This window comes from Taudactylus pleione, unplaced genomic scaffold (assembly GCF_031769625.1).
Source record: "Taudactylus pleione unplaced genomic scaffold, aTauple2 ptg000100l, whole genome shotgun sequence".
Taxonomy (NCBI): domain Eukaryota; kingdom Metazoa; phylum Chordata; class Amphibia; order Anura; family Myobatrachidae; genus Taudactylus; species Taudactylus pleione.
In genome coordinates this window covers 15,818,330-15,843,814 of record NW_028284502.1, presented here as the reverse complement: position 1 = coordinate 15,843,814, position 25,485 = coordinate 15,818,330, and positions in this window count along the sequence as shown.

The window sequence follows — 25,485 nt, the reverse complement described above, 5'->3', positions numbered from 1 at the left end:
CAAGTAACAGGCATCACGATTCTCAGTACACAATACAGCTGTGAATGTGAAGGCTGTCACAGAAGGGCTAGAGAAGAGGGCTGTGAGAACATGCGAGAGGAGAACCCTGTTCCTAGGAGCTTATAGGCAATAGTCCTATCTACTTTCATCATTCAGCAGAAAACCCACTTACTTTCTTTCTTTCAGAGCAACTGTGGGAGCATGATTCTTCAGATACACCATTGTAGATACTGCTTCTGCCCAAAAACATTTGTTCAGACCTGCATCCTTCAGCATAGATCGTGCTTTCTCTACTTTAGTACAATTTGCACGCTCACTTGCACCACTCTACTTTGGCGAGTATGCAATGGTCAGTTGATGTTCAGTACCATGCTTCTCTAGGAAGGTTTCAACATCTTTGCTTAAGTATTCTCCTCCATTGTCAGACAGACTTTATAAACTTTAGTTTGTGACCAGTTTGAGTTTCTAACAATTTCAAGTAGTCATTCTTTTTTTGGGGAAATAAATGTGTGTCATCGATGAATGTTATGAGATATGTTTCCACTTATCAATTTTGCTTCCATTGGACAACACACATTGATATGCACCAATTCCAGGGGTGCTTCAGTTCTGGTCACTGATTTTGGGAGGGGGCAATGTCCTTGCTTGTCTATTATACAGATTTCACAGATTGGTCTGTCAGTGTCAGTCACAGATATTCCTGTCACCATCCCATCTATAAGGTTCTGAACGCTGTCATATCCAAGATGACCTAGCCTTCTGTGCCAGAGTTCCAGGGGCAGGGACATATAGTTCTTGGCACTGGGTACCTGTGGCTATTATAGTCCCTCTTTTGTTCCGCACAATGCACTTTCCTTCTGCAAATTGGACTTTAAATAATTTCTGCTCCAAGACAATTACCACTATGAGGTTTGTCCCCAAGTCTGGTACAGTACATATAGCACATCTTGTATTTCTGTGACTTTGGCGTCATTTACTATTCTTGGATGGGCTGTGACTGTTCCAACTTTTGTAGCTGTAAGTACATTATCTCCTATTCCTCTGACTGTGATAGGATCACACGTGTTCAAAATCATGAACAGTGGCGGATTTTACCAAGGGGCTTCAGGGCTGCAGCTAACTGGCAGTCACATATACAATATACAGTCTCAGGGGGAGGTGTCTCCCCCCCCGGGACTGCCAGTCTGGGATGCTATTAGCAGAGAGTAGGGGCTGCAGATGATGCAGCCCTTTGGAAGCCAGTGACATGCACAAGCGTGGCCCCCTGCCACTAGTGCGCATGCGCGGCCCCCTGCCGCTAGTGCGCATGCCCCAGTCCCTATGCCTGACAGATCGATTGCACAGACCCGGCCGCTAGGAGCGGGTGAGTGATTGCACCCTCTCACTTTCAGCAGCGGCAGCCCCCCTCATCTAAGAGGTAGGAGCCACTGCTGATTGTGAACCACTCCTGATTGCAACTGAAATGTCTAGTAGTACCTGAGTCAATATACCAGCAATTTATTCTGTAGCTGTCTTTGACACTTAAGGCTGACTCATTCTTGCTGTTACACTTCTTTTTCTGTGTAGCATTAACAGAAAGGGAGAGAGGGGTGCCAGTGCTCTCTCTCACCCAGGTTCTATAATATCTAGTTACAAATCTGAGTAGCACAAGATTGTACGTCCAGTGCTTTTATGCAGGTTATTGAAAGAAATCTGTGAGAGCTTTTTATGGAATAAATTATGCTAGTAGGAGCATTAGTCAGTATAACACACAAGTTTAATTAATACTGAATGATGAAAACAGGGCCCACCAATTATAATTATATGAGATGACATCAGAAATATCTGTATATACATATATTAATGATGTGTGTATTACCAGCATATTGGAAGATACAGATGTGCCTAATGTCCTGAAGCCTCAATATTTAAAATGATCACAGATCTAATATTCAATTAACACAAGTGACATTAATTTTGGCCACCTCACAGCATCTGAAATCGCGAGGGAAGGATCTAAATGCAATCCAAAACATGCAAGTTCCGTTTTTATAAATCCAAGTTCCGAATTGCGAGAAGACCCGAGTCAGGACTCTGTTCTACTCGGAACCCCAAAGTGACTCCAAACTGGGACTTGATTCGACTTGGAACTCCTAGGTTTGGGTGTGTTGTGTTCAGATTCATATTTACTTAATTGTCAGGGGCCACCCGGGCCCTGATAATAAACATAATGAATAGACCCCTTAGACTTGGATATATTTTATGTAAGTCATGTGGCACAAGAAATATCACTAAGCACCAAATATATAGATGGATTATAAAGGTATTTATTAAAATTATTTAAATCAATTGTAATATATATATATATATATATATATATATATACTGTATAAATGGTGGTTGTGATTATTTTCTACCAAACTGAACAGATGACTGCAAACAATGTGCTGATTGTCAGGCTGGGGTGAGGTTTCTGTTCCCAAACTGGAATCAGGGACTGGAGGGAGTGAACCAGTTATGCACTGGACACTAGAGGGCCTGCTGTAGTTCCTGCGCATGTACTTGGCGAAGACTAGGCTGAGCTGTATCAACACAAGAGAAGGCTAAGCAGGATGTAGACAAGTTTGGGAGGATCTGCGTCAAGACTCTGGAGAATTGGTGGACTGAAGTCTAGGTTGCTCCTCAGAGTGTAGTTAGAGTCCGGAGCTGTCTGAGGAGTGGCCTGAATCTGGGTACTGAAGTGACTGTTTCCAAGCTGGTACCGGAGAGACTGGGTTCCCGGCTGCTACCAGAGAGACTGGGTTCCCGGCTGGTTCCAGAGAGACTAGTCTGGGATCTGTTAATCATAACTGGCATGGGAGTCTCAGTGTGGGAGCACTGAGGAGCACAGAGACAGAACTCAAGCAGAACACTGTGAGAAAAGTTGCAGTGGCAACCAGCTGGCCACCCAGGAAGTCCTTTTACAGCTGAGAGTTGCTGTTGATTGGTTGCCAGCAGGGAAGAATCAGGAACTATCTTCTCATTGGTAGTTCCTGCATCAGGTGACCATGCCGAAGATGGCTGCGCCCACATAGACTGACTGGTGGGAAGACCTCCATGTGGGATGCCAGCATCAGCGGGAAGCAGAAGCCGGAGTGTTAGAGGGAGAACTGCAGCGGCCATCGCTGGACCGGGTGAAGGAGCAATCAAAGCGGCCACTGAGACCAGATGTCCACGGACCCCTGATGCGAAGCGGAGACAGGTAAGCAGCGCGGTCTGATTCTGGGGTCTCTAAAGGGAGCCATGACACTTATATAGCAAGTCATGGGATGTTTTTAACTGCCCAACATCTAATCCTCAGGGCGCAGGCAGCGCAGGAATTCTTTATTTCTCGAAATGCATGATTCTATCTTGTCCATACAGTCGAGCAGTTCACTTTCCTTGTATTCTCTGGGATGCACACTGAAAGTATGGCCTCGGCACATCACTCTGCCTTCTAGGGTCATGCAGCAAGCTACCAATAATGATGGTGAGTAGGTGGTAAATATGTAGTCAGACAGACTCAGAACTGCAATATCTCTGGCTAGTGCAATGGCTTTGTCATTCTGTGAAAGCTTCCCATCAAATTATACAGAGATAGAAGTAGTGTTGTGGGAACTCCCAGATGGAACTGGAGTTCTATCAGTATGGTGCACTCAAGCTGGAATAACTGGTCCTGGCTGAAGGTGTTAAAGCATATATCCAGCAGCTGTTCAACGGTTGAATGTCGTTGTGTCTCCACCTGAAGGGGATAAATAAATTAGTAAATTGTACAAGGAATGGGTTGCAAGTTCTGATAGAATGTAGTCTACATACATAAATAGCAAACAGTGATGTTGTGATCTAATATATATATATATATATATATACATATATATATATATATATATAAATATATATATATATATATATATATATATATATATATATTAGGGGTGTGCACCGGCCACTTTTCGTGTTTTGTGTTTTGGTTTTGGATCTGGATCTTTCTTCGTGTTTTGGATCTGGATTGGTTTTGCCAAAACCACCCTTGCGTGTTTTGGGTTCTGGGTTTTGTGTTTTGGATCTGTATTTTTTTGAAAAAAAGCATAAAAACAGCTAAAATCACAGAATTTGTAGGTTTTTCTGCTCCTATGCTATTATTAACCTCAATAACCTTAATTTCCACTCATTTCCAGTCTATTCTGAATACCTCACACCTCACAATAGTGTTTTTATGTCCAAAAGGTTGCACCGAGGTAGCTGGATGACTATGCTAAGCGACACAAGTGGGCGGCACAAACACGTGACCCATCTAGGCGTGAAACTGCAGTGGCAGACAGGATGGCATTGAAAAACTAGGCCCCAAACTGTACATAATGCAAAGAAAAAAAAGAGGTGCAAGATGGAATTGTCCTTGGGCCCTCCCACCCACCCTTATGTTGTATAAACAGGACATGCACACTTTAACAAACCAATCATTTCAGCGCCAGGGTCTGCCACACAACTGTGGCTGAAATGATTGGTTCGTTTGGGCCCCCACAAAACAAGCTGGCAATTTATCTGTCCCTGCACAAACTGGCTCTACGGAGGCAAGATGTCATCCTCATCCTCCTCATCCACCGATTCCTCACCCTCTTCAGTGTGTACATCCTCATCCTCACAGAGTATTAATTCGTCCCTGCTGGAACCACAGGTCCCTCTGTACGTTCTGGAGGCTGGTCTCCCTGGAAGAGTTGATAATTCATTTTATGAACATCATCTTCTCCACATTTTGTGGAAGCAACCTCCTACGCCTTTCGCTGACAAGGTTCCCGGCTGCACTAAACACTCTTTCGGAGTACACACTGGAGGGGGGGCAACTCAGGTAAAATAGAGCCAGTTTGTACAGGGACCTCCAAATTGCTTCTTTTTCCTGCCAGTACAGGTACGGACTGTCTGACATGCCTACTTGGATGCTGTCACCGATGTAATCCTTTAACAGACAGACGCACGCTTGTCGCTGCTGCTTTGAGGATTCAAGTGCGGCTACAGCCCACACAATTCACAAAGACAGAAAAAAAAAAGAATATTTTTATTGTTTGTGGAGCACACTTTGAGGGTTACACCACCCTTTAACAGACAGACGCACGCTTGTCGCTGCTGCTTTGAGGATGCAAGTGCGGCTACAGCCCACACAATTCACAAAGACAGAAAAAAGAAGAATATTTTAATTGTTTGTGTAGAACACTTTGAGGTGTCACCACCCTTTAACAGACAGACGCACGCTTGTCGCTGCTGCTTTAAGGATGCAGGTGCGGCTACAGCCCACACATTTCACAAAGACCAAAAAAAAAAGAACAATATTTTAATTGTTTGTGTAGAACACTTTGAGGTGTCACCACCGTTTAACAGACAGACGCACGCTTGTCGCTGCTGCTTTAAGGATGCAGGTGCGGCTACAGCCCACACAATTCACATAGACAGAAAAAAAAGAACAATATTTTAATTGTTTGTGTAGCACACTTTGAGGGTGTCACCACCCTTTAACAGACAGACGCACGCTTGTCGCTGCTGCTTTGAGGATGCAAGTGTGGCTACATCGCACACAAGTCACAAACACATTAAAAAAATAGTTTTTTATTTTTTGGAACACTTTGAGAGTTACACCACCCTTTAACAGACAGACGCACGCTTGTTGCTGCTGCTTTAAGGATGCAGGTGCGGCTACAGCCCACACAATTCACAAAGACCGAAAAAAAAAGAACAATATTTTAATTGTTTGTGTAGAACACTTTGAGGGTGTCACCACCCTTTAACAGACAGACGCACGCTTGTCGCTGCTGCTTTGAGGATGCAGGTGCGGCTACACCCCACACAATTCACATAGACAGAAAAAAGAAGAATATTTTTATTGTTTGTGTAGCACACTTTGAGGGTGTCACCACCCTTTAACAGACAGACGCACGCTTGTCGCTGCTGCTTTAAGGATGCAGGTGCGGCTACATCGCACACAAGTCACAAACACATTAAAAAAATAGTTTTTTATTTTTTGGAGCACTTTGAGAGTTACACCACCCTTTAACAGACAGACGCACGCTTGTCGCTGCTGCTTTAAGGATGCAGGTGCGGCTACAGCCCACACATTTCACAAAGACCAAAAAAAAAAGAACAATATTTTAATTGTTTGTGTAGCACACTTTGAGGGTGTCACCACCCTTTAACAGACAGACGCACGCTTGTCGCTGCTGCTTTAAGGATGCAGGTGCGGCTACAGCCCACACAATTCACAAAGACAGAAAAAAAAAGAACAATATTTTAATTGTTTGTGTAGCACACTTTGAGGGTGTCACCACCCTTTAACAGACAGACGCACGCTTGTCGCTGCTGCTTTAAGGATGCAGGTGCGGCTACAGCCCACACATTTCACAAAGACCAAAAAAAAAGAACAATATTTTAATTGTTTGTGTAGCACACTTTGAGGGTGTCACCACCCTTTAACAGACAGACGCACGCTTGTCGCTGCTGCTTTGAGGATGCAGGTGGAATCTAGACGGGATTTGGAACCGAGGACACACTACCTCCATCAATTGTCTAAATCCCACTGCACTAATGTCGGATACCGGACGCACGTCTAACACCAACATAGCAGTCAAGGCCTCAGTTATACGTTTTGCTTCAGGATGACTGCTGTCGTACTTCATCCTCATCGCTAGGGACTGTTGGAGGGTCAATTGTTTAGTAAAAGTAGTGATGTTCCTACTTCCTCTCTGGGATGATGAACAACTCCCAGCAGCAGCAACAGCACTAGGAGGAAGTGGTTCTTGATCTTTCCCTATTTTATTTTTATCGGAGAAAGTTTGGTCCTCCATTTATGTTATATTGATATATATACGTGCGGCTAAAGCGCACACAAACACAGAAAATATTATTTTATTTTTGCTGGAGAGTAGTGCACTTTGTGGGTTACACCACCCTTTAAGAAATGAGCCAGCCGGCTCTTTACTTATGGGACACAGGCGCACGCTTGGCGCTGCTCCTTTGTTGATGCACGTGCAGCCACAGTGCACACAATTCACAAACACAGAAAATAATTTTTTTTTTGGTTTGGACTGGAGTGTACTTTCGGGGGTTACAGCACCCTTAACGGTCAAGCCAGCCGGCCCTTTACTTATGACACAGGCGCACGCTTGGCACTACTTTGTTGATGCACGTGCGGCTACTGCGCACACAATTCACAAACACAGAAAATAATTTTTTTTTTGGTTTGGACTGGAGTGTACTTTCGGGGGTTACAGCACCCTTAACGGTCAAGCCAGCCGGCCCTTTACTTATGACACAGGCGCACGCTTGGCACTACTTTGTTGATGCACGTGCGGCTACTGCGCACACAATTCACAAACACAGAAAATAATTTTTTTTTTGGTTTGGACTGGAGTGTACTTTCGGGGGTTACAGCACCCTTAACGGTCAAGCCAGCCGGCCCTTTACTTATGACACAGGCGCACGCTTGGCACTACTTTGCTGATGCACGTGCGGCTACTGCGCACACAATTCACAAACACAGAAAATAATTTTTTTTTTGGTTTGGACTGGAGTGTACTTTCGGGGGTTACAGCACCCTTAACGGTCAAGCCAGCCGGCCCTTTACTTATGACACAGGCGCACGCTTGGCACTACTTTGTTGATGCACGTGCGGCTACTGCGCACACAATTCACAAACACAGAAAATAATTTTTTTTTTGGTTTGGACTGGAGTGTACTTTCGGGGGTTACAGCACCCTTAATGGTCAAGCCAGCCGGCCCTTTACTTATGACACAGGCGCACGCTTGGCACTACTTTGTTGATGCACGTGCGGCTACTGCGCACACAATTCACAAACACAGAAAATAATTTTTTTTTTGGTTTGGACTGGAGTGTACTTTCGGGGGTTACAGCACCCTTAACGGTCAAGCCAGCCGGCCCTTTACTTATGACACAGGCGCACGCTTGGCACTACTTTGTTGATGCACGTGCGGCTACTGCGCACACAATTCACAAACACAGAAAATAATTTTTTTTTTGGTTTGGACTGGAGTGTACTTTCGGGGGTTACAGCACCCTTAACGGTCAAGCCAGCCGGCCCTTTACTTATGACACAGGCGCACGCTTGGCACTACTTTGTTGATGCACGTGCGGCTACTGCGCACACAATTCACAAACACAGAAAATAATTTTTTTTTTGGTTTGGACTGGAGTGTACTTTCGGGGGTTACAGCACCCTTAACGGTCAAGCCAGCCGGCCCTTTACTTATGACACAGGCGCACGCTTGGCACTACTTTGTTGATGCACGTGCGGCTACTGCGCACACAATTCACAAACACAGAAAATAATTTTTTTTTTGGTTTGGACTGGAGTGTACTTTCGGGGGTTACAGCACCCTTAACGGTCAAGCCAGCCGGCCCTTTACTTATGACACAGGCGCACGCTTGGCACTACTTTGTTGATGCACGTGCGGCTACTGCGCACACAATTCACAAACACAGAAAATAATTTTTTTTTTGGTTTGGACTGGAGTGTACTTTCGGGGGTTACAGCACCCTTAACGGTCAAGCCAGCCGGCCCTTTACTTATGACACAGGCGCACGCTTGGCACTACTTTGTTGATGCACGTGCGGCTACTGCGCACACAATTCACAAACACAGAAAATAATTTTTTTTTTGGTTTGGACTGGAGTGTACTTTCGGGGGTTACAGCACCCTTAACGGTCAAGCCAGCCGGCCCTTTACTTATGACACAGGCGCACGCTTGGCACTACTTTGTTGATGCACGTGCGGCTACTGCGCACACAATTCACAAACACAGAAAATAATTTTTTTTTTAGCACTTGGGGGGAGCACCCCTGATGGACAGAGCACCCCCTGGACAACACTGCAGCACTCCTTTAGGACTGGGACACTGCACAGGACTTTGGAGTGGACACAGCCCCTATGGAGAACTGACTGCACAACACAGTCCAGCCAGCCCCTATGGACTTTGAAGTAGTGGACACAGCCCCTATTAACAACAGCAGCACAGCACAACACAGCCAGCCCCTATGGACTTTGAAGTAGTGGACAACAGCAGCACTACACTACACAGCCCTAACTCCCACCCTCCCTCTTCACTGTCCACAGCCGAGTGAGAAAATGGCGCCGACGTGGGTACCTTATATAGGATCCAAAACCCGCGAGACTCGGAAGGCGGGATGATGACGTTTTGCCTCGATTTCAGATCCGAGTCAGGCGGGAAAAGTCGAGCCTGATTCGGATCGGACTCGGATCGGGGGGGCTCGGGGGGGTTCGGATTTCAGAAATCCGAACCCGCTCACCCCTAATATATATATATATTAGGGGTGTGCACCAGCCACTTTTTGTGTTTTGTGTCTTGGTATTGGATCTGATAGTGTTTTGGATGTGGATTGGTTTTACCAAAACCATCCTTCCGTGTTTTGGGTTTTGGATCTGTATTTTTTGGGAAAAAGCATAAAAACAGCTAAAATCACAGAATTGGGTTATTTTTTGTTCCTACGCTATTATTAACCTCAATAACATTAATTTCCACTCATTTCCAGTCTATTCTGAACACTTTACACTTCACAATATTGTTTTTAGGCCAAATGGCTGCACCGACGTAGCTGGATGACTATGCTAAGAGACACAAGTGGGCGGCACAAACACGTGGCCCATCTAGGAGTGGCACTGCAGTGGCAGATGCAAAATGGAATTGTCCTTGGGCTCTCCCACCCACCCTTATGTTGAATAAACAGGAAATGCCCACTTTAACAAACCAATCATTTCAGTGCCAGGGTCTGCCACACGACTGTGGCTGAAATGATTGGTTCGTTTGGGCCCCCACAAAACAAGCTGGCAATTAATCTGTCCCTGCACAAACTGGCTCTACAGGGGCAAGATGTCGTCCTCATCAACCGATTCCTCACCCTTTTCAGTGTTGTCCTCATCCTCACAGAGTTTTAGTTCATCCCCGCTGGAATCCACCATCACGGGTCCCTCTGTACTTTCTGGAGGCTGGTCCTGGAAGAATTGATAATTCATTTTGATGAACATCATCTTCTCCACATTTTGTGGAAACAGCCTCCTACGCGGTTTGCTGAGAAGGTTCCCGGCTGCACTAAAAACTCTTTCGGAGTACACACTGGAGGGGGGGCAACTCAGGTAAAATAGAGCCAGTTGTACAGGGGCCTCCAAATTTCCTCTTTTTCCTGCCAGTACAGGTACGGCCTGTTGGACATCCCTATTTGGATGCTGTCACCAATGTAATCCTCCACCATTCTGTCAGTGGTGACAGTATCATATGCAGTGACAGTAGACATGTCAGAAATTGTTGGCACATCCTTCAGTCCGGACCAGATGTCCAAACCGGCCCTTGATTTATGACACAGGCGCACACTTGGCGCTGCTACTTTGTTGATGCACGTGCGGCTACAGCGCACACAAACAGAAAAAAAAGAATTGTTTTTTTCCCACTTGGGGGGATCACCCCTGATGGACAGAGCACCCCCTGGACAACACTACAGCACCCCTTTAAGACTACAGCCTTTATGGGACACTGCACACAAGTCACAAACACAGAAAAAAAAATATTTTTTTATTTTTCCCAGCACTTTGGGGGTTACACCACCCTGCAACAGACGAGCCAGCCGGCCCTTGATTTATGACACAGGCGCAGGCTTGGCACTGCTACTTTGTTGATGCACTTGCGGCTACTGCGCACACAATTCACAAACATAGAAAAAAATAATTTTTTATTTTTTTTTAAGTGCACTTTGGGGGTTACACCACCCTTTAACAGACGAGCCAGCCGGCCCTTGATTTATGACTCAGGCGCACGCTTCACAAATTCACAAACACAGAAATAAATAATTGTTTTTTTGCACTTGGGGGGAGCACCCCTGATGGACAGATCACCCCCTGGACAACACTACAGCACCCCTTTAGGACTATAACCTTTATGGGACACTGCACAACACAGCCCAGCCAGCCCCTATAGACTTTTGGAGTGGACACAGCCCCTTTGGACAACTGACTGCTCAACACATCCCAGCCAGCCCCTATGGACAACAGCAGCACAACACAGCCCAGCTAGCCCCTATGGACACAGCAGCACAACACAGCCCAGCCAGCCCATATGGACTTTGGAGGAGTGGACACAGTCCCTATGGACAACAGCAGCACAGCACAACACAGCCCAGCCAGCCCTAACTCCCACCCTCCCTCTTCACTGTCCGCAGCCGGAGTGAGAAATGGCGCCGACGCGGGAACCTTTTATAGAATCGCGAGATCTGGAATGATGACGTTTTGCCTCGATTTCAGATCCGAGTCAGGCGGGAAAACTCGAGCCTGACTCGGACCCGACTCGGATTGGGGGGGTTCGGATTCCATAAATCTGAACCCGCTCATCCCTAGTATATGTGTTTTTGTACACTGTGTAAGTGTTAGTGTGTGTATACTGTATATTTGTGTTAATTTATATATATATATGTAAGTGTTAATGTGTATGTAAGTGTTAATGTGTATATATGTGTGATATATATAATATATATCTTTGCTATATACTATATACATATATGAGTGTCTAATAAACACACACATATGTGTATATATAATATATATATATTTATATTAGAAACCCCCCCCCCCGAAAATCTTGCGTTTGCCGCTGCCATTGTTCAATACAAATTTTTTTTCTTTTTCACACACCCCTAGAAGGAGGAGGAGCTGCGGCGCGCAAGGAGCAGCGCCAGCAGACCTGGAGGAGAAGAAGCCAGAATGCTCCTTCCTTCTGGAAGGAGCATTCTTCAAGAAGATAAGGTAAGCCATGACTCATGGGACTTAGCAGTAGCCCGGGAAGGGGACCCAGGGGCCCTGGCTATTTTATCAGTCCCGGGCCCCACAATTTCTGATGGCAGCCCTGGGCCCAAGGCATACATGCCTACCCTACCGGTTTTCGCGGGAGGCTCCCGATATTTCGGGTAAGCCCCCGCATCCCCAGAAGGGTAGGCATTTTTCCCGAATTCTGCCTACTTCCTAGTGAAGTGGGCAGAATGAGAATTCCTGCGGCAATCGCGGGTCTCCGTGAAGGGGGCGGGGCTTAAGACGTGATTCAGCATGAATCACAGCATTTGGCCCCACCCCCTATGTAAATTTTACCCAATTGCGGGAGTTTTACCATGAGGGGGCGGGGTTTAATAATGCAAATCATCAGGCCCCACCCCCGTCAGACCCCTGCTGCTTCTCTTACCCGGACTTTTCCCGGGAAGAGATTATTAAAGGTAGGCAAGTATGGCCCAAGGACAATTCCATCTTGCACCTCTTTTCTTTGCATTATGTGCTGTTTGGGGCATTGCTGACTGACATTTTTAATTTTATAGTTTGTGAATGTCCAGAAATGTTATTGGCCACAGGCAGCATCTCCTGTATGCCCCTTTCGTTTAAAAAAAAAAAAAAAATTCTGAACCACCAATTTGATGGGGTGGGAAAATATGAGCAGCAGCAGCACAGAGCATCTTCCTGCCAGGATGTGTGCAATAAAGTGCAAATACGTTTAATACAAAAATTATTTCTGTATATTGGTCACATACATACATATTTACATGGTACATACACTGCGTTAAGCAGGCTGAGGTAACCTGAAGCACACAATCTGGTGTTGACAAATAACTTCCAGTAGGCCCAGCAAACATCACAGATGCTGGAACTTCTAGTTCAGCTGGAGAACTACAGGCTGCTTTCCTCTGATGTAAACAGCAAGTCTTGGTCACATTATCCCTAACAACCTCCCTGAGTACAAAGTAATGTCTGTTTACAGTATGTTCTAGCAGCACCTCCACAAGCAAGGCCACCTCTTTTCTATTACAAGTTTTAAAAACTCCTCCAGATCAAATATGTCTTTTAGGAACTGAAGAACTTGATCCTAGATTGATCTTCCCTGATTATTTTTATTAAGAATAAAAACATTAAAATAAATAAATTAAAAACTAATCAATCCTTTCCCTGTCTTCAGTCCATAAATATATTCCTTGTCCGTCGGGCCTCTCACCTAGTTAAGGAAAACATGCTTGGTTTTTAAACTTCCTAGGGGTCGTATAGTTTATTAAACTGCCATCCTGTCTACCACTGCAATGCCACTCTGTGCCAAGCTGGAAGCTGAACTGCCACATATCACCTAGCTTAGTCAGCCAGCTAGCTGGATACAACCTTTTGGCCTAAACTAAATGAAATCAATATTGTGAGCTGTGAGGTGGTCAAAATTGACTGGAAATGACTGAAAATAAATGTTATTGAGGTTAATAATACTGTAGGAACAAAAACAGGCCCAAATTATGTGATTTAAGGCTGTTTTTATGATTAAAAAAAAAAAACACAGATCCAAAACCAGAACCAAAACACGTAAACGGTGGTTTTGGCAAAAAATAATCCAGATCCAAAATGTGAGGAGATACAGATACAAAACCAAAACACGGGGGTTGGCGCACATCCCTAGATTACAGAGATCATTATCTACCTCCTTAACAGAACCACTGGGACCATCTCTACTTCATATAGACTGTCCACACATATGAAGAAACATTACAGACATCGAGCAACCAATGCTGGCATCTAATACAAGCTATTTCCAGTAAACATCGGCGGCCATGACGTTACTTCCGGTCACGTAGCCATGAACCGGAAGTGACCACCAGATAACATCAAATATGGGCATAAAAGGCAGCCCTAAGCACTGATGGACACAAGCCTTGAAGAAGAGACTGGGATGCCTCAAAACGCGTTGTCAGTGATCTATCAGTGCCTATACATTAACTTATCTTATTCTGGTCGGACGAGTCACCTATCTGGACATTTTTTTTACCTGGGAGCCAATACAGGGTGTATCCGGGACACTCTGTAGTACTACAAACACCTGTGGCTCCACACCTCCGAGATGGGTATGATCCTACCAATTTTCACTGTTATCTGTTTTCAGTGCAGAAATATTTCTCCCCCGCAGATTTTGTATGCACATCGTCACTTTCTTTGGGATATTTAAACTTTGACCCTCAGATGTGCAATAAGTTTTCTCAGCCACATATAAATTATTGTCATTTTGTATGTATCCATGTTAATATGATAAGAAATCTGTTCCATTATCAAAGATATCATAGAAGTGAGGTTTTTTTGCACACTTTGAATCTCAGGGCTCAGCAGAGTAAGCGCCACGCACATAGGTATACCACCCTTTTTCTACATCCCTTCAAGCCACCAGCTAAAAGGTGGTGTTTGATGGGCACGATTGACGCGCTTTTCTTCCTCATTTTCATCAGAGCAGCAGGGATCTGACGAGCTGTTTGGAATCTGTCCAGTTTGGAACACACTCTGATAAATTTGTCCTCCTGTTTTGTGGTCACGCGAGGTTATCCAGGTCATGGGCGATCACGTACACTGTTGTTTACGGCGTATATCCTGGGGGATGCAGTCATATTGCCAGCAGATGGGATGCCGGACATCGATATACTGACGCCCAACTCCCACTGCACGGCAATATGCAGACGCCGATATCCTGAAGGTGAACAGGATACTGACGTTGGCAACTCGAACCGCTGGAATCCTGATCATCCAGACGGGTAAGTAACTAGCTAGCCACCCATGGGGGGAGATTAGGGTTAGGCACCCCGCCAGGGAGGGTGAGAGTTAGGTGTTGGGAGGGGGGGTTAGAGTTAGGCACCATCAGGGGGAGGTTACAATTAGTCACAATCAGGGGGAGTTTTAGAGTTAGGCACCCCCTATGGAGGTTAGGGGTGAAGGGGAAGGTTAGGGTATTTACCTACCACTGTCAGGCTTCTGCACCATGTGGGTTTCCACTGTCGGGATTTTCAGCCACCGGCATATCATACTGTTTCCTCCTAAGTGTACACCACGCTACCAAGAGAAACCTTCTCCAGGCAAGCAATTGCACACAAACTATGCCCCACGTTTCCCAAAGTTATTTTACCATCCCTATACCTGTTGGTAGGAAAGATGGGTTAGCCTGTAACAACTGACTTGACCTCATTGTCTAAATTTAGGCCGTGTATAGACCTGTCTATGCACTACAAAGAGAAACATAACAAAGATCCCAGCAGCTTACAACTAACGGGGATACAGATAGTACCGGTAAATTGGAGAGGGGATGATTTCTCTAAAAAAAACAACAAAGGAGAATTAAGATGGATGGTAACACTCAAAACTATTACACCCCACGGCCTAAATTTAGACAAAGAGGTCAAGTCAGTCATTACAGGCTAACCCATCTTTCCTACCCACAGGCATCATGTTATGAAACCTGTACCAAAGTATAGGGATGGGACATCCCGCCACCAAGCCTTAATGGGTCCAGTACAAGGCCTATTAGCAATTACAGACAATTTATCTATACACCATCCACATACATTATACCACCCCCCAATGGGTGGTCAGGTTGTCCCCCAAATAGGTCGCACCTGCCGACCTGCATTAGCAGATTACCCAGATTCTATATCCGCAAATTCAAGATGCAATATGTGTTAAAGAGATAACGTAAAACATAACTCAAACCATCAATTTAATTTAATTTAAAACAAGAATTAAAATCCAGACACAACATTAAGGAATGTAGAATGTGGGATGATTATCAAATACACCCTAAAAAAGAAGCCGAAGAGGTTCTTGTGGTGATGAGCCCACAGCAACATCTCCCCCAGAGTGCCCCTTCCCTAAATGTGCGAATACAATATCAATGTTTAAGTAGGGACAGGGATAGACCACTGACTCCTTTCCAGCCTGATCACGAACCATATACAGTCAGGTCCATAAATATTGAGACATTGACAGAATTTTCAGATTTTGGCCTCTATTCACCACCACAATGGTTTTGAAATGAAACAAACAAGATGTGCTTTAACTGCAGACTTTCAGATTTAATTTGAGGGTAATTACATCCAAATCGGGTGAACGGTGTAGGAATTACAACAGTTTCAATATGTGCCTCCCACTTTTTACCTAAGTCTCCTCGCCACCCGGTCACCCATCGAGTGGAGCGTGCAGTACAGCCTCCGGAACCCGATATACCCGGAACGCGACCTCGGGAAGGATCATGCGGGCACTCGGAAGCGTGAGTAATACTGCGGGGACCGCGCCGGAGAGCAAGCCACTCATCCAGAATATGGTCCGGGACAACGAGACGACCAGAAGAAAAGAAGAGGATGCTACACGGATCAGGTGAGGCCTCACCAAGACTTCTTTTTAGCATAACCGAGACTGACTTTCTAAACCCACTAACGTGTATTATCGTGTTACATAATAATACCTTCTTAAATACAATGTAACTTATCTTCTAAAATAAAGACACAGACAACAGTGTTGGCGTTTAAATATTTTGTCAAATTTCCCATCCAGGACAATTGCCTGTCGCCTTACTCCGCTTCAATGAGAGCACACCCACTAAGCCTACCTATTAACATAAACTAACTCCAAGTGTCATTCTTTTCTGCCAATCGAGGCCTAAACCGATGCACCGCCACCATAACTCAACCCTGTAACAAGACACCCTCTATCAGCAGAAAATTAGGCAATCCTGCAGGACTAAAATGCACGCCATCTCCACGAAACAAGTGTGCATTGCAGAATTGCATAAACACAAGCTCCACTATACCACCACCATTCTCCACTATATCACCACCATTCTCCACTACAGTATTTTTTCTTCCTCCTAGCCACATCCAGCTGCACCAGAACCAACATTCCTCCACACACTCCTACGGACAATGAAAGAACACACAACTGGCAGGAAAGCAGGGCTTCTGTTATCTATCAAATGGATCTAATGACAATAGAGTGCAAATACAATGCAGTTTGCAGACTTAAATCATTCCCAATGAAGGATAGAGAGGAAAAAATTGTCTGCAATTGATGCACAGAATTAATTATAACTTTGATTAGTCTTGAAAATATGTATAGAAATTATACAGTCCGTGAAATATTAAAAGAAATTAAAGTGTTATATAGGTAAGAAAAACGTGTAATTAAACTAGTGTCTCGGAACACAAAACCGGTGTTTCCAATATTTTTCTGAAATATATGGTAGTATCCTGGATATCTATATATTATCATTCATTAAATCTATTACAATAAATAGTTATTTAAACCAAATGCCACTCTGTCAGTATTATTTCAAACATAATTATAACACTGCTTTGAATGGCGTTCATATGTACACATAGCATAACCTAAGTGGATATGGCTATTCCAGCACAGATGCAGCACCTTAGAATACAGAAAGAAAAAACACAAAGTCGAACCACAGACACACCATACCGACAAGACATGGAAACGCAACAAAGACGGGGGAAGGGGGAGGGGAACAACGTAATTAACCAGACTTGAGGCAAAAAACTAAAAACCCCCGGAGTAAACTAACCATCACGCCATATCATATAATTCAGAAACCAATTGGGCCCCCGGGGGAAAATAAAAAATTCCTCATAGACTCACGCAGTAGGTCGGCGAGTGGTTAGGCCTCCGGTGAGCTACGTTGGAGCAAAATAGCTAAACCTGGACGAATATAATGTCGGAATGCAGCAGGACGACACCGACCAAGGGATTGGATATCCCCGTCGGATAAGCCAGCAGAAGCCACCAATGAAGCAGCTCTTATTCCAAATGAGTGAGTACCGAACTAGCCCGGATTGAGCTTTGAAAAAGCCAAACACTGCAAAAACATGACAAAACTGGTATTTTGTAACCGGGGATACCTCATTGTGCATCAACCATGTCCCATCCCATCGTCATGCATCTGCTCAAAAGCGCGCGCCAACGCCACCGGACATACCGCAGGAATGGGATATGGATGAAGTGAAGCCAGCATCTTCTACCAGCCTGGTCCACACCGGAGCGCCGTATCAGGCCTACCATTGCTTCTAGGCATATAAATTACGTCCCCAATAGCGAGTGGTGGGTCAGCCCTTTTAAAGGGGGCAACTAATTCTCAGACCCATGAAGCGTCATGAGAAAAAACATAATTGAAAACAGCAAGCATACAAAGCTGACAATAAAAACAACTGAAGGGACCGCAGCCAGCAAGTAAAGCAAGCAACATGGACATATCAATGGGACACCTGCAGTCAATCGCTTTAAAGGGTCACCTGGACCAACACCCTGCAGACCCCTGAAATTATGAAGGCTGTCATACAACGCAGATAAAATAGACACGCCTGCTAAAATATGCTGTAACACAGCGAGCGAGCGCCCTGGCGAATACAGATCCCAAATAAAAGTCAGAATGACGCACTGCAAGCTCTTACATGCCTGAGCCACCGAAGCCAGAAAAAACACTCCCATTTTTTTTTTCTTTAGCCAACCCATCTGCTAACACCTCAAAGTCTTGGGGCAATGGTTTGTGTACCAGGCACGAGCCTGGCAACAAAATGTACATTAAGCAGCAGGTAACACAGAACAATTTATCCTAGCAAACGAACAACTGGAGAGAGGATGAACTCTGAGGTCAAGTGCATGCAATGTGCCCAGGGTGCCGCAACAAATTATACTTGCGTTACCCAAGTGGTCCCCCTTAGAGTTCCAAAGCGACCATAATGAGGAACAGCTCAAGCAACAGCGTGTTCTTAGTGAACCCCTAAGCAACTCACGTCAACGGCAAAGTGAAGCGCACCAGGAACCGTTGAGGTAAGCTAAAAAACCAGTCACGACAGCAGCGTCAGTAAAAATTGGAATTGTGTGTTACTGCAGAAGTACTCAGCCACCTCCCTATGGGAATATAGCCGTAGCCAGCACCACATATGACCAAGGCGTATCGGGGATGCCGTCTTAAGGAGATCCGACGTTGACAGCTGGACGACTGGGGGCAGTACCAGATCCGGCACGGAAGCAAGCCTTTTCAGGGTGACGCCCCAAAGTTTCTGAGGGCGGGTTCCAGGGGTAGCATGCCGCAAATATAATAAAAACCTGCCTGCCAATTATGGTAGGAGCAATAGGCCGCCTCACCTCAATCGCTGGCCAGCCTGCTGATCAATTGATGACCCAGGCGTGGAAGACTCGGATGCTAGCAAAGGGGTCAAAAATGCTGGCCCATGATGACAGCGTATGGAGGGCAGCAATAGCAGCAGCTGGGTAAGAGGGGAGGGGGGAGCCACAGCCACGGAAGACAATGCACCCGACGCGGGTGTAACAAAACCCGGAGAGTAGCGAGGGTGGTTCCAGTGGATCATGAAATGGACAGAGGGCGCCATACCGAAATGCGGAAGTCATGGGGCATTACATAGTATAACGGCCGCCTGTTAGTTTTTCTCGGTTAGTTTGCACTAAAACCTAAAGAAGTGGATATTTATTTATTGTTATTTATTGGGAGACCTGGATTAATAATGATGGTGGTAGACAGAACATGAATAGTAGTACTCACATTACTATAGGTGCAATGTATATTTTTGAAGTAGGAGCATAGCTAAGAATGTAGCTTAACATAGGTGTTCCCACTACAGCGAAAGCTGCTTAGGGCAGCACAGTTATATGCTGTGCACCCTGTGGAATTTTACAATAGCACATGTATTCTGCCAATGTAAGTTAAATGCTCAGAATAAATAATACAATCTCTTTCATCAATTGAATCAACGATTCAAAGGAGATCACAGTTAGATCCTAGGTGCTATACTTAAATAAGGCAGTGTCAAAGCAGCTACCCATTAATGTCAGATAATGCATCACTAAAGCATTCTATTACACCAATAGGACCTCAATGCCCAGCAGAAAAAACTGGCAGTTTTTTTATTTCACTCTGCACTCCAGTATTCCCTATTCCCCAGCAGGCTGGCCATACCCCACTAGCTCAGTTCAGTACAGGGAGTGTGTGTGCGGGAGGAAGGCGCTATGGCATACACTTTTTTTGGGCACCATGGTCCATAGGCAAGCTCAGGGGGGTTTCCGTCTGCCTGGAAACCCCCTCTCCAACACATACATGACCACTGTAGAATAGTAATATAACAGAATTTTGCTAGTGTTGCATGTTCTTCTCAGTATCACAAATGAAATAATTATCACCACCTGTGATCTTTTAACATGTATCAGACAGTAATAAATACACCTGTGCACCAACTAGGAGATCTGGAAAACATGTACTGTTAGGAATGCACTGTTATAGAGCCCAATATGTACATATATGTCCAGGGCAGTGCTAGGTTCTTCTGCTGCTCCTCCAGGCTCCTGGACTTATTCCCATGCCCTGGAATGGTGCTCACATCTAAAATAAAAACATCCAGCTCAGGAAGAATGGCCCTACTGCTGCATTTAATGGCTTACTGTGATCGCTGGTCCTGTATATGCTGGAATTATGATACACAACACACTTTGTATGACGCATAATAAAACTGGTTGAGTACTAATTCTGCCCTCTTCATGGACTGGTCACATTTGCTCTAAAATCAAGCATTTGGAAACCCCCCTCTAGAAATCCTGCGTTTGCCACTGTGGTCCCAACTCTGGCAACAACTGACGCAGTGTTGGGCAGTCGACCAGGCAGCACCCTGTATCGGCGGAGCGAGGACTGCCTAGCTCTGTGCATGGGAGACTAAATAACTGCTGGTTTAACTGTGTACTGCAGTAGTGGAGAGCCCACCGCTACCGATCACACACACACGACCTCTGCAATATATAGGAGGAGCCTGCCTGTGCCTCCCACTTGGGCAATCCTAACAGCCCTTGTTTGTAAAGGGGACAGGGCTCAGAGGGAAATGCAGAATGTCTACAGAGGGGGCTTTCAAATGCCTCATTTTTAACATGTTACCAGTAAGAGGGCATAATCAGCACTTACACCAGCTATAACAGGCATCATACGAATATACGGAATGAAACTCTGGCATATACAGGACCAGCAAACACAGGCCCTGATTCAGAGCCGGACGCTCTGACAGAGCGCTCGCTCTGAATCATGGCCGTCCCTGCTCCTTTTTGGAGCGGCCTCCTGCTGCTCGCATAGCTGTGGGTGACCACCCACAGCTATAGCGAGCAGCCAAAATGATGGTCGCGATGGTCTTGCGACGAGACCCTGTGGTAGGGTCTCGCTGCCGCAAGCCCAGGAGTGCTTTTGGCTCTATCAAAGCCAAAAGCACTCCAACTGACATCACTAGTGATGTCAGTGGGGCCGGACCCAGACGGTAGGCGTTCCCATGGGAACGCCTCCGTCTGGGCAGCCACGCCCCCGGCACATACACCAAAGGGGGCGTGCTGTCAATCGCCATCGACAGCACGCCCCCTTTGGTGCGAGACCCCGGGTCTCGCGCATGCGCACGACGGAGCAGCCTCCGTCGTGCGCATGCGCACTTGGTCACCATCGACCCGCTTGCGAGCGCTCAGCAGTAAGCAATTACATGTAATAGTGGAGCCATCTTGCCTGAGCTGAATCTTTTTATTTCATATGTGGGCTCTATTCAGATCATCTGAGCAAGTTGGGGAATCTGGGGGAGGCAGAAAAAGAAACCGTGCACTGCCCTGGACATAGATGTACAGATTGGTCCCCTTATGTACTGGATAGGGTATTATTCAGTATTAACATATTAACAATTGAACCTATAGATGCAGTGCACCCCGAACAGTACATGTTTTCCAGATCACCTCGTCGGTGCACAACTATATTCATTACTGGCTTTCAATTTTACTACTGGCTGACATATGAAAAATCAACAGGGACTGTAGGTGGCCAGTTATTTAATAAGTGACACTGAGGGGATCCTAATTTTCCATGGCCCCCTATGATCTGGGGCACTACCTGGGAGGTCTGCCTGCCGCACCTAGCGCAGTATAAGGATGGGGCAAGACCACGCCCCCTTCGCGGCATCCATCGCGGGCGCGCAACATGCAGCCGCAACCCGGCAGTACATAGTCAGCGGTCACGGCGGCAAGCCACGCACACCCGGTGGGCACAACGCGCGACTGTGCTCATAGTGGCCAGGAGACCTCAATATGGAGGCGGAGCCAGCGGCCAGACATTTGGCCACAGCCCCGCCTGCCGTATTACAGCTGCCACGTGTCTTACTGTGCCGGGCCTAGCGGTACTCAGACCGGCCGCGACCGCAGCCTGCCGCTGGTCCACAAGCACCTAGGCGGAGCCATCGGCAGACTGCTCAGCCGTAGTTCCGCCCGAGGATGACCGAGCCGCGCCTACCGGGCCTAGTACGGACCCGGGCGCGATGGCTACACCGGGCACAGAAAGGGGTGTAGGAGCAGCGCGAGCCGCCGCCCACCCGCGTGACCACGAGGGCTGACGACCACAGCCGCAGTCCCGGCCCCGCTGGCAGCACAACGCGCAGCCGCCGGGTCAGCATAAGCACTAGCTGACACTCGGCAGCCGCCAGGGGGAACTGGAGGAGAGCCTGCATCTGCAGAGCTCCCCTCCAGCAGATATGCTGCCAGCCGGGCAGGAGAACTGAAGAGCGGCGCGGGCGGGGGATGGTAGGACAGATGAGGAAAAGAGATTAGGTAGAAGAAAGGGATAGGAGTAATGGCAGGGACAGGGAGGAGAATCAGGCAAGAGTGGGATGAAGATTAGAAAGCACTAAAATATCTAAAGCTGTAAAAGTCACTATAGGGAATATATAGACAGGCGGATTACTATAGGAAATTTACAGGCTAGGGGGGTCACTATAGGGAATATACAGACATGGGGGATTACTATAGGGAATATACAGACATGGGGGGGTCACTAGGGTATATACAGACAAGGGGGGTCACTATTGGGAATATACAGACTAGGGGGGGTCACTATTGGGAATATACAGACTAGGGGGGGTCACTATAGGGAATATACAGACAAATGGGGTCACTATAGGCAATATACAGACAAGGGGGTCACTATAGGGAATATCCAGACAGGCGGGTTACTATAGGAAATATACAGATTAGGGGGGTCACTATAGGGAATATACTGACAAGGGGGTCAGTATGGGGAATATACAGACAAGAGGGTCACTATAGGGAATATACAGACTAGGGGGGTCACTATAGGAAATATACAGACTAGGGGGGGTCACTATAGGAAATATAGCTTTGGGATATTATGCCCATTAGCTGCTTAACAAATATGTCACATTTCCTGATGTTTGCTATTTTTAATATTATTACGGACTAAAACAAGTCAGAAATTCCAATATACTCTCTTAAGATACAGTAAAAGTCATAATTTTGTCATGCAAAATATTGAATTTGTTCTTGAAAAGCACAAAACTCAAACAAATAGTTACTCCACCGAGCCGTGAAGTGGTTGAATAAACCATAATGGGGTCTATTCATCATACCTTAAAATTCTCTGGAGGTAATTAGGTTTAGAACTCGCATGGAGTTCTACCTAATTACGGGAGGAATTCATCATTCCTCCTCTCCATAACTATCTATTCCGAAAAGCTGTCATTTTTGCGATGACGGCTTTTTGGGAAATAGATAGTTTTCCCTCTGTACACTAACTTACCGCAGCTGGAATCCGTGCTGCGCACGCGCTGTTACATTCGTAAACCCAGCGCATGCGCAGCACTACTTACAGCTGCTGTAATTTTGTGTATCCCTCCTCCCCCCTCCACTCAACTCCCTCCGTCCCACACTTACCTGCCCGCGCAGCAGCCTCTGGCTCAGGTCTGCTGCTCTGACACGTGGTCTCCCAGCACACAGTACAGTTTAGTAAAAAAAAAAAAAAAGTTTTTTTTTTCTAAACTTTATTGTGTACTGCTGGGAGAACACAGTTGTCCGAGCAACCATCGGAGCCAGATGAGGGAACAGAGCGCCGGAGGGAGCTGCGGAGGACCTGTCCAGCTGGAAGCAGGTAAGTCTCACCTGCTATTCACCACCTCACAGTGGCGGATAGTACCTCCATCAAATTCCGAAAATACATAATTTTCGGAATTTGATGAATACCATAATTTCCACATCCCCGTACTAATGTACTAATGTATGGGGAGTGTGGAAATTAACGCAGGGGGACTTAACCAGGAGATATCAGTGATTACCTCTATGTGTCTCATTACCTCTGTGTGCCTGTGTCTAGTATTCAGTGACAATCTATCGGGAGTGAAGTGCAGGGAGTGAGGGAGGGAAGGAGGGAGTAAGAGGTGCAGGGGGTGAGAAAAGGAAGTAGGGAGTGAGGGATGCAGGATGTTACAAAGAGAGGGGAGGGAGTGAGAGGTGCAGAGGCCAAAAAAGGAAGGTGGTACAAAGGGTCAGAGATGGAAGGAGAGAGTGAGAGGTACAAAGGGTCAGAGATGGATGCTAACTATTTTGAATGGCCACGCCCCTTGTGATGTGACACCACGCCCCTCATGTCGTGTGACCACACACATTTTCTGAACACCTACAATGCACACAGTTCCTCCATACCCCCACTTCAAAATTCCCACTTCTACCACTGTTGTAGATTTTACTATAAACTTTAGAAAACTCTAACATCTTGTGCAAAAATCTTATCCAAACCCCTTTCCAATTTCCCCCTCCTCACTTCCTTACCACAATGGAAATGACAAGCCGGCTCACAACTTGGCCTGGTAAAGCTGTGTTACACCTAACCACTTTGTGCCAGTATTAGTGATAAATATTTTTAATACATTGAAGAGATAAGTGATTTATCGCCACAAAGGGGCTGTTCACAATGAATAGGTTCCAACATTTCTTATATATTAATCGCTGGATGATGACAGATTATACATATGGGGGTTTACTTACTAAGCACCAGGTTCTAAAACCCGGTGCTATCCATCGTGTTTATGCCTGAACTGTGGGAGGGCGATGATATTACTAGTAACACACAGCCAGTAACAGCATTGCCCTTATAAACAATGGGCATAAACACGATCGGAAGTGACAGGACTTAGAACCTGGCGTTTAGTAAATAAACCTCATTGTAATAAAATGACTGCTATAAAGATGATAAATACATAATATATATGTATATATCTGTGCAATGTGTCTTATTTATTATAGTGAGAGACCATAAAATATCAGACTTGTGGTTACATAGCCTATGTCCTTTCTATAGCGATGGCAGCTTCCCATGTGGACGAGCTCCGCTCTCCTGCACTGCCCCAGGGATGTTACAGAGGGGGAGACCAGCCAGAATGCACGCTGCAAGGTAGGTGGATTTCAGCCGATGACACTAGTTCTTTCAATGTATCGGCTAATCAGTGTTGTGGAACTACAAAGCACAGCATGTCCTGTCAGAGGCGAAGCTGGAAATTGTACTTCTAAATAACTAAAGAGCCTTAGGTTACACGGGCAATGTCAGCATTCATGGTACCTGAATGCACCTTAAGAGACGGGCGTTACTCATACAGTATGTGATGCTTGCATGTACCCACGTCCCATCGGCCCTCATTGGCCTCTACCATTGCATTTTCCCAGTGGGTCCTTCATGCCCCAGTTCCACACTACCCCTGATATTGTTTTTTTTATTTACTAGTTGAACTTGCCTCCATATGCTGGCCTGGCCCCATCCCCACATAGTATGGGGGACGGG